At 34.2% G+C, this 14,487-nt stretch overlaps 1 pseudogene; it reads right to left on the bottom strand.

Annotated features, from left to right (window-relative positions):
* LOC138825869 (ferritin, mitochondrial-like) overlaps positions 1-11,874 on the bottom strand; it is a 136,969-nt pseudogene extending 125,095 nt beyond the window's left edge.
* Positions 11,875-14,487: the final 2,613 nt, after the last annotated feature.

Genomic DNA, 14,487 nt, shown 5'->3' on the forward strand with positions numbered 1-14,487 from the left:
ACAGTTCCAAATGCCATCATGGCTTTAATTTAGCAAGTTAAGTACCTGGGTTTACTGCCTGAGATAATCTACAGAGTTTAAGACCTTTACTCCTTAGAAATTTTTTTTCCAATTGAGAGGCCAAACTTTTGCAAGGTCTGGCTATTTTCAAATAATCCCTTGGAAATAGGATTCCTTTCTTCATAAATACCAAAATTTCCTATGTGGAATATTCCTTTTCCAGTATTGACTTCATGGGAAAGGGGATATATTGGGATTCCAGACAGACCCTTTCTCCTCTTTTTGCTTTCTGTCTGCTATGGATCGAGTATCTACTTTTCTTCCACGTCCTTCCTCCATATAATTTATACATTCAACTCCATCAGGCCCAAAACACCAGAGCCAACTGACCATGAAGCCTCTGAAACCATGAACCGAAATAATTATTTCCTCCTTTTGTGTGCTTTCTCTTGGATATTTTGTCACAGTAAAAGAAAGCAGGCATCAAGAAAAGTTGTTAATAATTATCATTGCATTTTAACAGCTATGTGAATTTTTGTTTGAAAGAAAGAAACAAAAAAGAAGAGTTAGAATAACAGAGAAGTATAAAAGTAAATATGTAAAAATTGGTTTTTAGAGATAACCTTCAAAATTTTCTAAGAAGGGAAAACTAGCTTTATGGAGATGACGTCACTCACTGAAAAAAATGCTACCAAAAATTTCCCAACTTATTTGTAAATTCAACTCCGTCTCTATAGATTTTACCCAATACCTTTGCTTTGGAGAGTAACAGAGTATCTGGAATGGTGAATTTCTCAAGAATTAAGCAAGCTATTTGCCTTTGTTCATTTCAAACACTTGGGGAATACATATGAGACATCAGACAATGAATGTGAAAGACAATCAAGGTAATGGAAAGCAGATACTTTCTACTCTTATGTTAATGATGGGTTTAGAAAAGTCATGAACCTGATTTAAAAAGATATATTGAGTGAACAATGAAACAGATTTTGATGCTTTCTTATAAAGTTTCCTTCTTACCACCCCCCTTTTCCTGTTTTTCATTTACAAGATGTTCCACGAATGCCTGATTCACAGGGGTCTGCCTCACCATAGCAACTGTATCTGTGGGGGTCACCTGTAGTGATTACAGTACCTCACACACATCTGTTCTATTCTACTGACAGTTTCTATGCATTTGATTTTTGTCTGCCTCAGTAATATTCATAAAACCAGTGGGAGCTATGGGACACACACACAACAGTTGGTGTTTAGAAACCTAATTCAGGCATGACAAGGCGCACACAGAGGAAGAGACAATAAGGATGAGAAACTTAGGAGAACTCTGGCCAAAAGTTGTCTATGTAGTACTTAGCAAGAAGTTTAATAGGTTCTGATTGCATAGTAAAAATATGAGTGCTGAGAAAAAGGGAAGGACAGGCATCATTATTTAATACATGTTACTTCATTGATTGTTGTAAGATATAGCTATAATGGAAATGACTTTACAAGGGACTGCTTTCAAAGGTGTTCTTAAAGGCACATGTTGTGAGACATAATGGAAAGCAAACTCTTCTAAGTGTTTTATTCATAAGTTCCAGAGATGTGGTGGGAAAATTCAAAGTAATTATACAATATTGACATGGATTAAATCCAAATACCATGTTTTCTTATGAGCTTAATTTCTTAATCAGTTTCTTTTTCAAAAAGATTTGGAAATTTTAGTGTTCTTTTAGAAAAAATATTTCCAATTATCCACTTAATCAGAAAGACAAATATCATAAAATCTACAGCTACACAAAGCATTGAACATAATGTATTTGCACTATACTAATTGCATCTAAGAAAAATATCATGCTACAGAAACTCTCATACCAATTTATAACACCAGTTGGACCTTAAGTTTGAAAGAAAGCTAATTTTGGTAAGAAACTTTTAATTTAGCTAGAAAATATTTCAGCAAAAAGATATTTCAGAAGTTAAATCAGACTAATTATTATACTTAAAACATTAATTTATTTCAGGAAAACCTTTTCAGAAAGAACAGACATTGGATGGGGAAGAAACACACATATAAATAAAATAAAAGAAAGAACAGAAACTAAACTGATGGTCAATTGTGTCCTTTGTGGTACAGGAATTTGCTAACTTGATTAATCCCATTCATTCATTTTTGTTTTATGCTACACTTTTGAGGTCAAATTTTAAAAAATCTTATCTAGACCATATAGTTAGATAGTTTTGCTCATGCATTCTTTTCTACTGATTTATAATTTCAGATATTATACTTAATCTTTACTACCTTTTCACCCATAAATATGCTATATATGTCATACATAGCATAAGTCTATTATGAGATAAGAATCAAATTCTGTCTCTGATGTTCAGATATCTATTTTCTCAAAATCATTTATTAAGGAGACTTTATTTTCTATGGCACATTCTTGGTAGCCTTATTGAAAATTAAAAGTTATGACTGTTGATGAGTTCATTTCTGGGCTATCTATTCTATTTCCTTGACTGCATTTTTATACCAGCTTCATGATGTTTAATTATTACAATGTTGTGGTCATTTGAAACCAGTTAATATGATGTATCCAGACTTGTCTTTCTTGTTCATAATTTTCTCTTTTCTTTTAATTAAGGTTTTTATTGTGAAAATACTGTACAAAGGGGTTAATGTTACATCAGCAAGGTAATGAGTATATTTCTTAACAAGCATTGTTCCCTCCTCCTTTGTTTTTCCCCTACTATCCTGTCCCTCCCACTTCCTCAACTACACTCCCACCCTCCATCCCCCCTCCCACCCTGCCTAAATTGTAAAGTTCGTATATATCTTGTATATCTTATTGTTGCAATGGGTCAATCTGTATCCCTATTTAAACATTTTGTTTTTTCCCTTCCCCTCCCCAAATTATACCAACATCAAATATAGTAAAAACAGGGGTTATACTATGGGGAAGGACATATAAAGGATCAAAAAATCACATGGTATCTTACAAATACGTTAGAAATAATAGCAAAGAAGAAAAAGCCACTTGTGTCCCTATCTTGGGGTTCATTTCTCTTAACATCATCTTATCTAAACTTTTCTGCTTGTCCCAGACATATACTGGTTATTGCAAATAAGGGAAACCATGTTTCTCTGGGCCTGGCTTACTTCACTTAATATAATTTTTTCCAAGTCTTCCAATGGGGCGATGTCATTCTAACAATGGGGCGATGTCATTCTTTCTGATGAGACATAGAATTCCATTGTGTATATATATCACATTTTCTTGATCCATTTATCTACTAAGGGGCATCTGGGTTGGTTCCATATCTTAACTATGGTAAATAATGCTGCAATAAACATAGTTGTGCTGGTAGCTTTAGTATGGTGTTGTTTGTGATCATTTGGGTAAATGCCCAAAAGTGGGATTGCTGGCTCAAAGGGGAATTCTATATGGAGTCTTTTGAGGAACCTCCATACTACTTTCCAAAGTGGTTGAACAAGTTTACATATTTTAGATATGAGACCCTAGTCTGTTGTATGGCTAGTGAAGATCTTCTCTCAATCCCTGGACTTTCTATTGATCTTGCTAGCTATGTCCTTTGCTGCGCAGAAGCTCTGCAATTTTATGCAATCCCATGTCCAACCTTTCTTTGATTTGTTGTGTTTCTGGGTCTCTATTAAGAAAATTTCATCCTGTGCCAAGAAAACCTAGGGTTTCTCCTATTCTCTCCTGTAATGTTTTCAGGGTATCTGCTTTGACTCCAAGGTCTTTGATCCATTTGAAGTTGATTCTGGTGCAGGGTGATATATAAGGATCTAGCTTTAGTTTTCAACAAGTGATTAACCAGTTTTCCCAGGACCATTTACTGAAGAGGCTGTTTTTCTTCCATTCTATTTTTTAGCTCCCTTATCGAAGATTAGGTGTCTATAGGTCAGTGGGTTCATTTCTGGGTCTTCAATTCTATTCTATTGGTCCTGAGGTCTCTCCTTGTGCCAGTACCAAGCTGTTTTGATTACTATGGCTTTGTAGTAAACTTTGAAATTTGGTATTGATATTCCTCCAGCACTGTTGTTTCTGTTGATTATCGTTTTTGCTATTCGGGGTCTTTTATTGTTCCACATGAATTTGTGGATTGCTTCTTCTATGTCCTTGAAGAATGAGGTTGGAATATTGATAGGTAACACATTGAATTCATAGATAGCCTTAGAAAGGACTCCACTCCCAAATTACTCGAGCTGATTCAAAACTTTGGCAAAGTAGCAAGGTTTAAAATTAACCCTCAAAAATCAATGGCTTTTCTGTATGCCAAGGATGCAAAGAGCGCGGCTGAAATCAGGAAAGCAACTCCATTCATAATAGCCCCACAAAAAATACAATACCTAGGAATTAACCAAAGAAGTGAAGGACTTCTATGATAAAAACTTTAAAAACCTGAAAAACGGAAATCAAAACACAACTTAGAAAATGGAAAAACCTCCCATGCTCCTGGATTGAAGGATCAACATCATGAAAATGGCAATCGTTCCTAATTTTCTTATTGCCTTGGCTGTTTGTTTTCCCTCTTATGTGTTTGGCTCCATATGGATTTAGGATTGCTTTTTGTAGCAATCTCATGCCAAATAACAAACAAGTAACAAAGGGACTTCTCTGAATCTGTGTGTCACCTTTTGCATTAGAGACCTTTAACCATGTATTTTTTTGCGGGGAGAGGGTTTGGTCATGGGGCGCTGTCCCTGAGCTCTTCACTTCCAATTTTCAGGTTGTTAATTGGAGATAAGAGTCTCATGGACTTTCCTGCCCAGGCTGGCTTTGAACCTTGTTCCTCATATCTCAGCCTCCTGAGTAGCTAGGAATACAGGTGTGAGCCACCGCAACTATGCCCATCTTAATTCTTCTACTCTTTGAAAATGAGATATATTTCTAATTCTTCTATTTTTTCTTTTATATCTTTTAATAGTTGTTTTAGTTTTAAATGTGCATTTCTTTCATTTTCTTGGTGACACCCAATAGACTGAATTTTTTCCAAACATATACCTCAGAAGTGATTAATGTTCCAAGTGTATAAAGAACTCAAATAATATGAATTAAGAAAACTATTAGAAATGAGCAAAGAACCTGAAATCTTCACAAAAGAAAAATGGTTAACAGTTAGAAGAGAATGTTCAGCATCATTAATTTTGGGGGAGATGCAAACTAAAACCATGAAGGAATGTTTCTTCATACCTGGTAAAATGGTGGTGATCATAAAAATCCAAATTTGGGCTGGGCTTAATAGTAGATCATATGCTCAGCATGTGCATGGCCCTGGGTTGTGTTTGCAGAGCCCACACTTGTACATAAAAATTAAATCCTATGTGTTTGTAGTAGATGTTGAAAAAGGAACCCTTGTACACAGTTCGTGGGAAGGTAAAACCATTATGAAAATTATTATAGAGATCATTCAGCAGGCTAAAAATACAATAACCATGTTGCATATATGTACTGAAAAATCTGTTCTCATCCATGTGTATAAGTAATACAGGTTTATCATTGAAAACAAATAGAATACAAACAACCCCAAAACATAATAAACCTATGATATAGAAGACTAACTTCTAAGTGTTTACTAAAATATTGAAATATTAAAGATAATCATTTCAAAGGAACTTTAGTCTAAATGGTAGAATCAGAAGACAACCAAAGTGTCCAAGTAAATGAATGAACCCACACACACACACACACACAGACACACACTAACTAGAATACAGAAATTTTGTCATGTGGAGCCATGGAGCGAATTTGAGGTCATAATGTTGAATGAAACAAGCCAAATGCTAAGTGCAGAAAAAAACATACTACGTATTCTGACTCCTGTGTAGGATCTAAAACCACTAAAGGGAGCAGAGAAGCAGAGAGTAGAATCACAGAATTCTAAGTGATAGAAAAGCAAAAATCAAAGGGAAGAAAAGACATCAGTTACAAATGAGAAATAAGTTCATTTTTTTTATTTGTACTACATACCAATGTGAACATAGCTAATAATTTTAGTAATACCTGAAGTAAAATGGAAACTTCTTATGAAAATGTCAGACATATAAAAAAGCTATATTAGCTTGATTCAATTACTTTCTATAATTTATTCAAGAATCCTAACATTGTCTCCAAATAAGTATAATTTAGCAATTTGTCAATTTGTCAATTTATCCATATGTAATTTGTCGATACATAATTTTAAAAGATACAATTTTCAAATCTGAAATAAATAAATTAATATTTAAATGTCAGCTCTATAGAAGTTATGAAAGATAGGCTCCAGAGACCAACAGCTTTGATTTTCATGCCAGCTAATAAACAAGTGCTGGCAACTATAATTTCCAACTTTAGGCAAATTAATTATTAAGTCTTATTGTAAAACAGGAAATAACAGCATGGCTTTTGTAAAATTCTAAGCAATTAGGATAACTAGCATTAATAAAACCTGGGACACAAGCAGTTTTTCTCTCCCTTGCTATTGTTTCTAATGTATTTATAAGGTACCATGTAATTTTTTTGTTGCTTTGTATGTCCCTCCCTCACAGTATAACCCCTGTTTTCACTGTACTTGATGTTGGTATAATTTAGGGAGGGAAAAAAACAAATTGTTAAAATAGGGATACAGATTGACCCATTGCAACAATGAGATGTACAAGACACTAAGACGAAAACGAACTTTACAATTTAGGTGTGTGTGGGGGGTTGGGGTGGAGGAGGGGGTGTAGCTGAGGAGGTGGGAGGGATGGGATGCTAGGGGAAAAACAAAGGAGGAGGCAACAGTGCTGGATAAGAAATGTACTCATTACCTTGCTCATGTAACTGTAACCCCTTTGTATAGTATTTTCACAATAAAAACTTAATTTAAAAAATAAAGCCCTCTGCTTTTTTTTTTCTGTGTAAGAGGGTTGTTTTCTAAGAATTATCTTCATGGAAGCTTGGAATTACTGGGCAAGATGATAGTGAATATGGTAATAATAAATCTTTGTTTATGTGATTTGCAAAAACACTGAGAAATGTTTTTAAAGATAAAGTATTGGCAAATTGAATTCTTTATAAAATACATCACTAAGTCTTCCAGGCACAAAGAGAAAAATGTGGGTATACATAAACATATTGTGATCTTTAAATGGCAACATTTTCCTGAACAAAAAAAAAAAAAAAAGAGAGAAAAAGAGGATAAGATTATCTAAAAGACCATAAGCATGTATGTTTTGGCAATGCATAAATGTACATGAAAGTTTAATTATCTATTGACTTTGATAAAGTGTTTGCATTTAGGCAGAAGGGTAGTTGCTGACACATCATTTTGTATTTCACCATCCATTATAATCTTCCTAAAAGTGAATATTTTCTCAGGTTAGTTGTTTCCAAGGCTCTACTTAAACATCACCCAAAGGGACATTTAGTTTTCTTTCCTACATAAATTTGCAAAGATAACATTTGACACAAAATTCTTTCAAACATGTATGGAGAGAGACCAGAGAAAATAGCTGGGAATAGTATGGGAATAATAGGGGAATGGACAGGATTTCAGACAAATGATTGACTCTGCTTGTTTAGAAATATTTTATTCCATTCTTCAAAAGAAATACAATTGAATCCAGAGGAGCAAACGCTGAAAATTAATTTTTAAAATTAATAGGATACTGGGTGAAATAAATAATTGTTATCAAGTAAGGAGGAAATGAACAGTTCTGCAAGCAAATGAAATTTTGTTCAACATGAAAGCTTCTCAGGATAATTATCATGAAATTAAAACTAACTCTCTAAACAAGACTAGCAGCCTTTGCCATTTCAGAAAAGGTAAATACAGAGATGTTTAAATAAGTACTTGATTTAAAATTTCATATTAGTTTTAGCATGACCTTTGTTAAAGATGTTTGAAATAGCACCACAACCACATTAAAAAAAAACGCCTTAAATTAGAACAGCATGGAACTGTGAAAGAGAGGAAAATGCATCGAAAATGAGTCTATCAAAGCTAGAAAAGTGATGTTGTAACAAGGACTCCTGTGTAAATGGATGAGTCCTATTCCACTAAAGCTTTGGAAATGAGTCTACCAAAGCTAGAAATGTAATTTTATAAGACACTTCAATGTGAATGGACAAGTACTATTTTATTCTTATACTTTGGGAGGAATTGATACCTGGATATTTTTGTTATAGTTGTTTTATTTGTACAAAAGTTCACCAATATGAATGTAGTATGGCTATTTTTATAGTTTAGACAGTCAATACTGTTTTCAGAATGTTTTCCTTGAAGTTCAACTGGATATTCTGTTATAAATTGAATTGAAATATATTTACTATCTTAAAAAAAACACTGGCAAGAGCATGCATTTCAAAACTTATAAATACTCTAAAAAGCAATCTGGCATATCTTTTTAGTCAATAGAAATAAGAGGAAAGATGATTAAAAGGTTGATCATATATAATACCTCAGATATCTGTCTTTTGGTAATATTTATTCCTTCAGAATAACAAGCAGTCAACTGTTCAGTCCTTATCACTCACACATTGGATAACCATCATTCTTTGTAGTCTAGGCTTCTGGATAAAAGGATTGATAAACATTACTCTGGCTCTCTTATCTTACTATATTTTAGTTAGTAGTGAAGTTGTAGCTTGGATTAGGCCAATGCACTACACATTCTTAAAATTCTGTAGAGAAAAAATCTGGGGAATGGTGGTGAACCAAGTGACACATCACATATAAAGATGAGAATCTAACCACTCTTGAGTTCTTTTGATACAAATAAATAAATTACTGACCATTCCTAAATCAACTTTTGTATGATAGTTGTTTGTCTTGTCTGAATTGGCCAGTTTCATGGGCTTTTCAGTTCTCTCAGGTTAGATTTTGTTTTGTTTTTTTGAATCAACATACAACAACATTTAGCAAAACACAGGTGCAAACTCTTTGAAAACTAATGAGGTCTGTTTTGATGTATTCAAAAGAAAATCCTAGTGAATATTGGATCTGGGATATTTTGGCACTTGAGTTTGGCATGGGAGTGAATGAGCAGCATTACTTATATTGTACATTTATTACAGAATAGCACATGTACACCGACATAGTCTTAATTTTTAATTATATTTGAATTAGCAAACACTGTATTATGATGGGGTTCCATCTTGATATTTACCTTATATGTACACAGAGCATTTAGGACAAGTTTGCCTCAGCTACCATAAGTGGATTCTTACCTTCCCTCCTCACCCAGTCTTCAAGCAGAGTTTGGTTAGTTTCATAATGCTGTCTTCTTATACATATGCAATGTTCTTTGAATTTCAGTATCACCCTCAATAGCTCCCTTTTCCTCTCAATTTGTGCTTTTTTTCCTTCTAGAGAGCCCAATGCTTAACAATACTGTATTTTTCCCTTGAAATTTTGTTGGGGGTATATTTTTATTTTAAGTGACATATAATTGTACAGATTTGCAGGGTATGATGTAGCATTTTTATACATGGATTATTCAATGGTGAGATAGGGATAATTGGCAAAGGAGTCACCTCAAAAAATTGTTATTTCTCTCTGGTGAGGACATTTGGAATGTGCTTCTAGCTGTTTGAAATAAAATGCACCATTGTTATCTGTAGTCAGTCTACTGTGTGAGAGATGATTAGAACATATTCCTCCTATCTGTACGCCAACCTCTTCACATTCTCGCTTCACTCTATTTTTCCTAGCCTCTGGTAACCATTATTTTATTTTGTACTTTCATGAGACCAACATTTGGATTTCACATTATTCACAATAATAGTATAAGAGACTAAATCCTATCTTAAGTAAAACAAAACAAATAAGGAACTTAAACCAAGAGAAATGGGTAGAAACTTTCAGGACTGATGGATATGTTGATGGAATTGTCTGTGGTGATGGTTTCTGGTACACATCTATAGCTAAACATAGCAAGTGGTATATTGTAAAATCTACAGTTATTTTCATGACACTCATATCTCATTAAAACAGCTTGGAAGCTTGTTAATGAATCAGTATTCCTATCAAGTAAGAAGAATTCATCCTAGAAAAGCATACACATGAATTTCTTTGTTTCCCTTTTTTGTGTAAATTATGCATATAGATATAATTGTATGGGAATTCAGTTTTGAGAAACAGAGAAGCCACATTTTGAGAGGTGGAATATTGGGAGTCTTTATTCGAGAGTGGCGACTGCAGGTAGACTCCTGTCTCAAAGACCAGCAGCCAGTTCAAATACATTTAACACAGTTAGAAAACTGAGCCATGAGAGTAGGAGAGGAAAGAAAGAACAAGAAAACAATACCAACAAACCTGATCAGCTCTAATGAAGACATGAAGTGGGATGCCACGAGACATTAGGTATGGCAAAATGGCCACTGAGCTGGTCTGGGCCGAAATAGGGTCAAGGTCAGGGGCCAGGGTCATAGGGATTTCTAGAGTCTGGTGAGTGCAAGGCACATTACTGACAGTTCTAGTAACCTATTGTCCAAGTACCCTCCCCTGATCTAGGAGTTCAGGCACACCCATCAGCTGGGGGTGGGACTTCCTTCACCATGAAAACAAGATGGTGCCAGTTTAACCCAATTCCCTATCATCTACCAAGCAGCCATAGTGGCACCAGTTGACCCAGTATCTTTATTTAAATATGAATATTTGGAGATCTTGCCTGAATCATCTAATTCAGTAATTAGAGATCAGTTAAGATTCAGATATTTTAGTGTAGAAAAGCAGATAGCTAGGAATGAAAGATAAACCACTGAGAAATAGTTGATATAGGGGGAAAATGTACTTGGAAAGTCCAGATAATTCCTGAACATTCAAAGTAACTAAAACTGCTTCTTGACCTTAATATGAAGAAACAAAAGTCAACATTGGTCTTTCTATTATTCTGAGTTATCTTTGTATCATTGTCTGAATTTATTTTCATGATGGACAATGTGAACAGAAAGCAGAGTAGCAAGTATTTTAGGGTCAGGATAGGAATGAAACCCTATATCCCATTCCCAGCCTGCTCTGCTTGTTTTAGGAAAGAATCAATCTAGTTAATGGAGATAAAAGTGACATAATATTAAACCTGTTAAGGTGGTATTTAAGAAAGCTAAAAAGGAATCATATTGAGTGGACTCCAGTTCATCTGGTCTTGTGCAAGGAAACACAATGGTTAGCTACCTCAACAGTTTTTGAAAGTTTGCTTTTGCATTCTTTACTCTGTTCCTGACACTTTAGAAGAGAATGTTTAGAACCCACCATCTGTATGTTGTAGGCAACATCCACTTCTATAAATTCAGTAAAGTGTCACACTGGTATATTTCTGTCTCTGCTAGCAACCAAAATAAGCTATTTCCCCCTTAAATGTGTTTCAGTTTTTCCAAAGGTAAAATATATGAGTTTGCTTCTTACCAGCTGAGAATGATGTTATGAGTGCAGAACATTCTTCTAAAGGTCATTGAGAGGATGTAAGTCAGACATTTATGTAGTTTGAATTTTAGAAGTTTAGACAGAGACATATTTTAATTGGATAAAATGGGTTATACCGCTAGTAAATCTATTTCACATCATTCATGGACATGCTGACATAGAAGACTTGTATAAGATAATACTGAAAGAATATCATCTTTATTCCAGAATAACGGTGAAAGATTCATTTTTGGAGGTTTACCCTTAAAATATACACTATACCTCTTCTTCTTTTTCATTATCATCATCATCATCATCATCATCATCATCATCATCATCATCATCATCTAATTTTCAATTTGCTGAAATAAAATCAATGAAAAGAAAGAAAGCTTGCTTTGGGAAAGTTGTAATATACCAGTACATTGACATTCATAGAAACAATTACATTATCATTGTTACATTTTCTTTCGACATACTTTGGGAGACTGTTGGTTTGGGGCCCATGGTACTGTACACAACAACATAATTCTCAAATGTACTAACCCTTGAAACCTATCTATGTATTATTTTCCATTTCTCATATATGATAGAATAGAGATCTTGAAATGGGAAGGTTATCCTGGATTAACTAAGTGGGTTGAAGATAATCACTCAGTCCTCATGAGATACAGAGAAAGGCAATGAAGTCACAGAAAGGGATGAAATGAATGTCAGGATCATTTGGATAGGTAATTATGGTTGAAGAGAGACAAGAGCCACAGAATTGGAACAGATTCTAGAAACTGAAAAAGGAAAAGTCCAATTTCTTCCATGGAAAATGAAAGCAGCTCTACCAGCACTTTAATTTTAGTTGCATAATATTCATTTTGCATTTATGACCTCCCAAACAGGTAGACAATAAACCTGTGCTATTTTGTGCCACTAAATTTGTGATAACTTTCTGCAATAGCAATAAGTATCCAATATAATTGGTGATTCTTTTTGAGACCTGAAAGTAGATCACCTGTCAGTTTTAATAAAATATTGAATAGCTCTCATGAGTCTGTACAGTAGATAAACAATGTCACTGAAGGAATCATTTTTCCTCTTACTGAGAAAAATCCAATACCATTTATGTATTCTCTGAAGGAAGAGTCTCTTTATCCTTTGGTAAAATTTAGCAGTCATGATTCTTCAATCCTTAAACACATTTTCCTCACTTTATTTCCCAAACAACAGAGGATCAGATTGAAACAGAGGTAGTAATTGTAGTAGAAATGTTAGTTAGCAGTAAATATGTCAACAAGAACCAGGGCCCCATTGAGCTGGGTACTGATGGCTCACACTTGTAATCCTAGATACTCAGGATGCTGAGATCTGAGGATCGTGGTTCAAAGCCAGCTCAGGCAGGAAAGCCCCATGAGACTGTTATCTCCAATTAACCACCAAAAAACTAGAAATGAAGCTGTGGCTTAAAGCGGTAGAGCACCAGCCTTGAGCAAAAGAGCTCAGGAACTGTGCCCAGGCTGTGAGTAGTTCAAGCCCCACAGCTGAAAAAAAATGAAAGAAAGAAAGAAGAAAAGAAAAGAACCAGGGAACTGTTCTTAGATACACACAACAAGAAAGACATTTCAGAGACTCTACTGGAGGACAGAGGTGATAAAAGTAATAGAGGTTGAGGAGGATCAGTTGGATATCCCAATTTTGAATAGCCAATAGAGCACTTAATTTACAGAGTGTGGGCTTTCATAAAGAAATTACTTTTCACTGCTATGGTGGCTCAGGGAAAGGTGAGACCTGAAAGTATCAGAATTCTTCATAAAAGCAAAGAACAGTGAGAAAACCACATAATTAGGAAAATAGTCTTTCCCATATATGGGTTGGAAACATTTTCAATTTCTTTATTGTGAAAGATTAGAGTATAAAATCTGGATTTTTGATTTACCATCTAGCAGCATATGCTATCAGATTCTTTCTTCCAGAGATTCTACTTCTTCATATAATTATTTTGATATTCTGCTAGCTTTTAAGATTAGGCTAAAAGTGCTACAAAATACCCATAATTGATTTGTAGAAATCTACTCTTTGCACAAAATAATTGGCTTGAGTTCTTCAAAGATTGCTACTTTGAAATAATAATAACTGAATAATAATTCTCGACTAAAACACAATAAAAAAGATCTGGCATCTGAATATAACTCTTGTCCAAGATGCTATTTTTCTCTCAAGGACATTATTGGGACAGGTAGGAAATTCTAAATATCATTTATTAATTAGGAGATAGTAGGTTAACATTATTTTTCTCATTTTCACAAATTTGTTTTTGTGATGTGGGATTAAGTTCTTTTGGGGAAATATATACAAATATTAAGATAAAGGAAGATCTAAGTCTCACTCTTACTGTTGAATTTTCTTAACCTTCAGTGTGGTAAATATTTAGTATTTGGGGATATTAAAATATTTTATAATTATATGTAATATTCTTGTAATTTTTCTCTAGTCTTCAATTTTGCCAAAATGAAAAATTATAATAAAGAGGAAGCATATATAAATATGAATTTCAGTTATTTGTGTTATTCCTATATCAAAGAAAAGGTTTATTCCTAAAAAGCTACTCCATTGTGTGGGCTTTTTTGTGGATGTATGTGTTTGGATACATAATTTGGCAGTTTTAGGCAATAATAAAGGTTATGTTCATCTGTAAGGCATTGAAAACCAAAATTGTAAATAAGACAGAGTCATCTTTTTTATTTGCCATGATGGAGTCAAGAAATAAGCAGGCAAGATTTATATGGAATAACCTTTTCTTTAATCTTTCTTGTTGACTTTCCTTCATGCATTAAGAAGACTGTTCAAATTGTAGCTGATGTTATTTTTAGGTAGGCATAAAAATCAAGGAGAGATAGAAGGGATATATCCAATCTCAAGAACCGTGGTATCTCTGCATGCATCATTTTAACTACAACTTACTCACAATGCTGTACTTTTTACCCAGAATCCTGTTGAATGTAGTTTTTGCTGTTCCTGCACGACCATGTTTCCTGATAAAAGATTCCCTAAGGAGTATTGAAGGGGACATCAGATGTCAAAGGAAGGGCCAGAGATCAGATTGTAAAGTGTGAAGTAGACAGCTTCCCA

This window comes from Dipodomys merriami, unplaced genomic scaffold (genome assembly GCF_024711535.1).
Source record: "Dipodomys merriami isolate MVZ:Mamm:240054 unplaced genomic scaffold, mDipMer1.0.p SCAF_14, whole genome shotgun sequence".
In the NCBI taxonomy this organism is placed as follows: Eukaryota; Metazoa; Chordata; class Mammalia; order Rodentia; family Heteromyidae; genus Dipodomys; species Dipodomys merriami.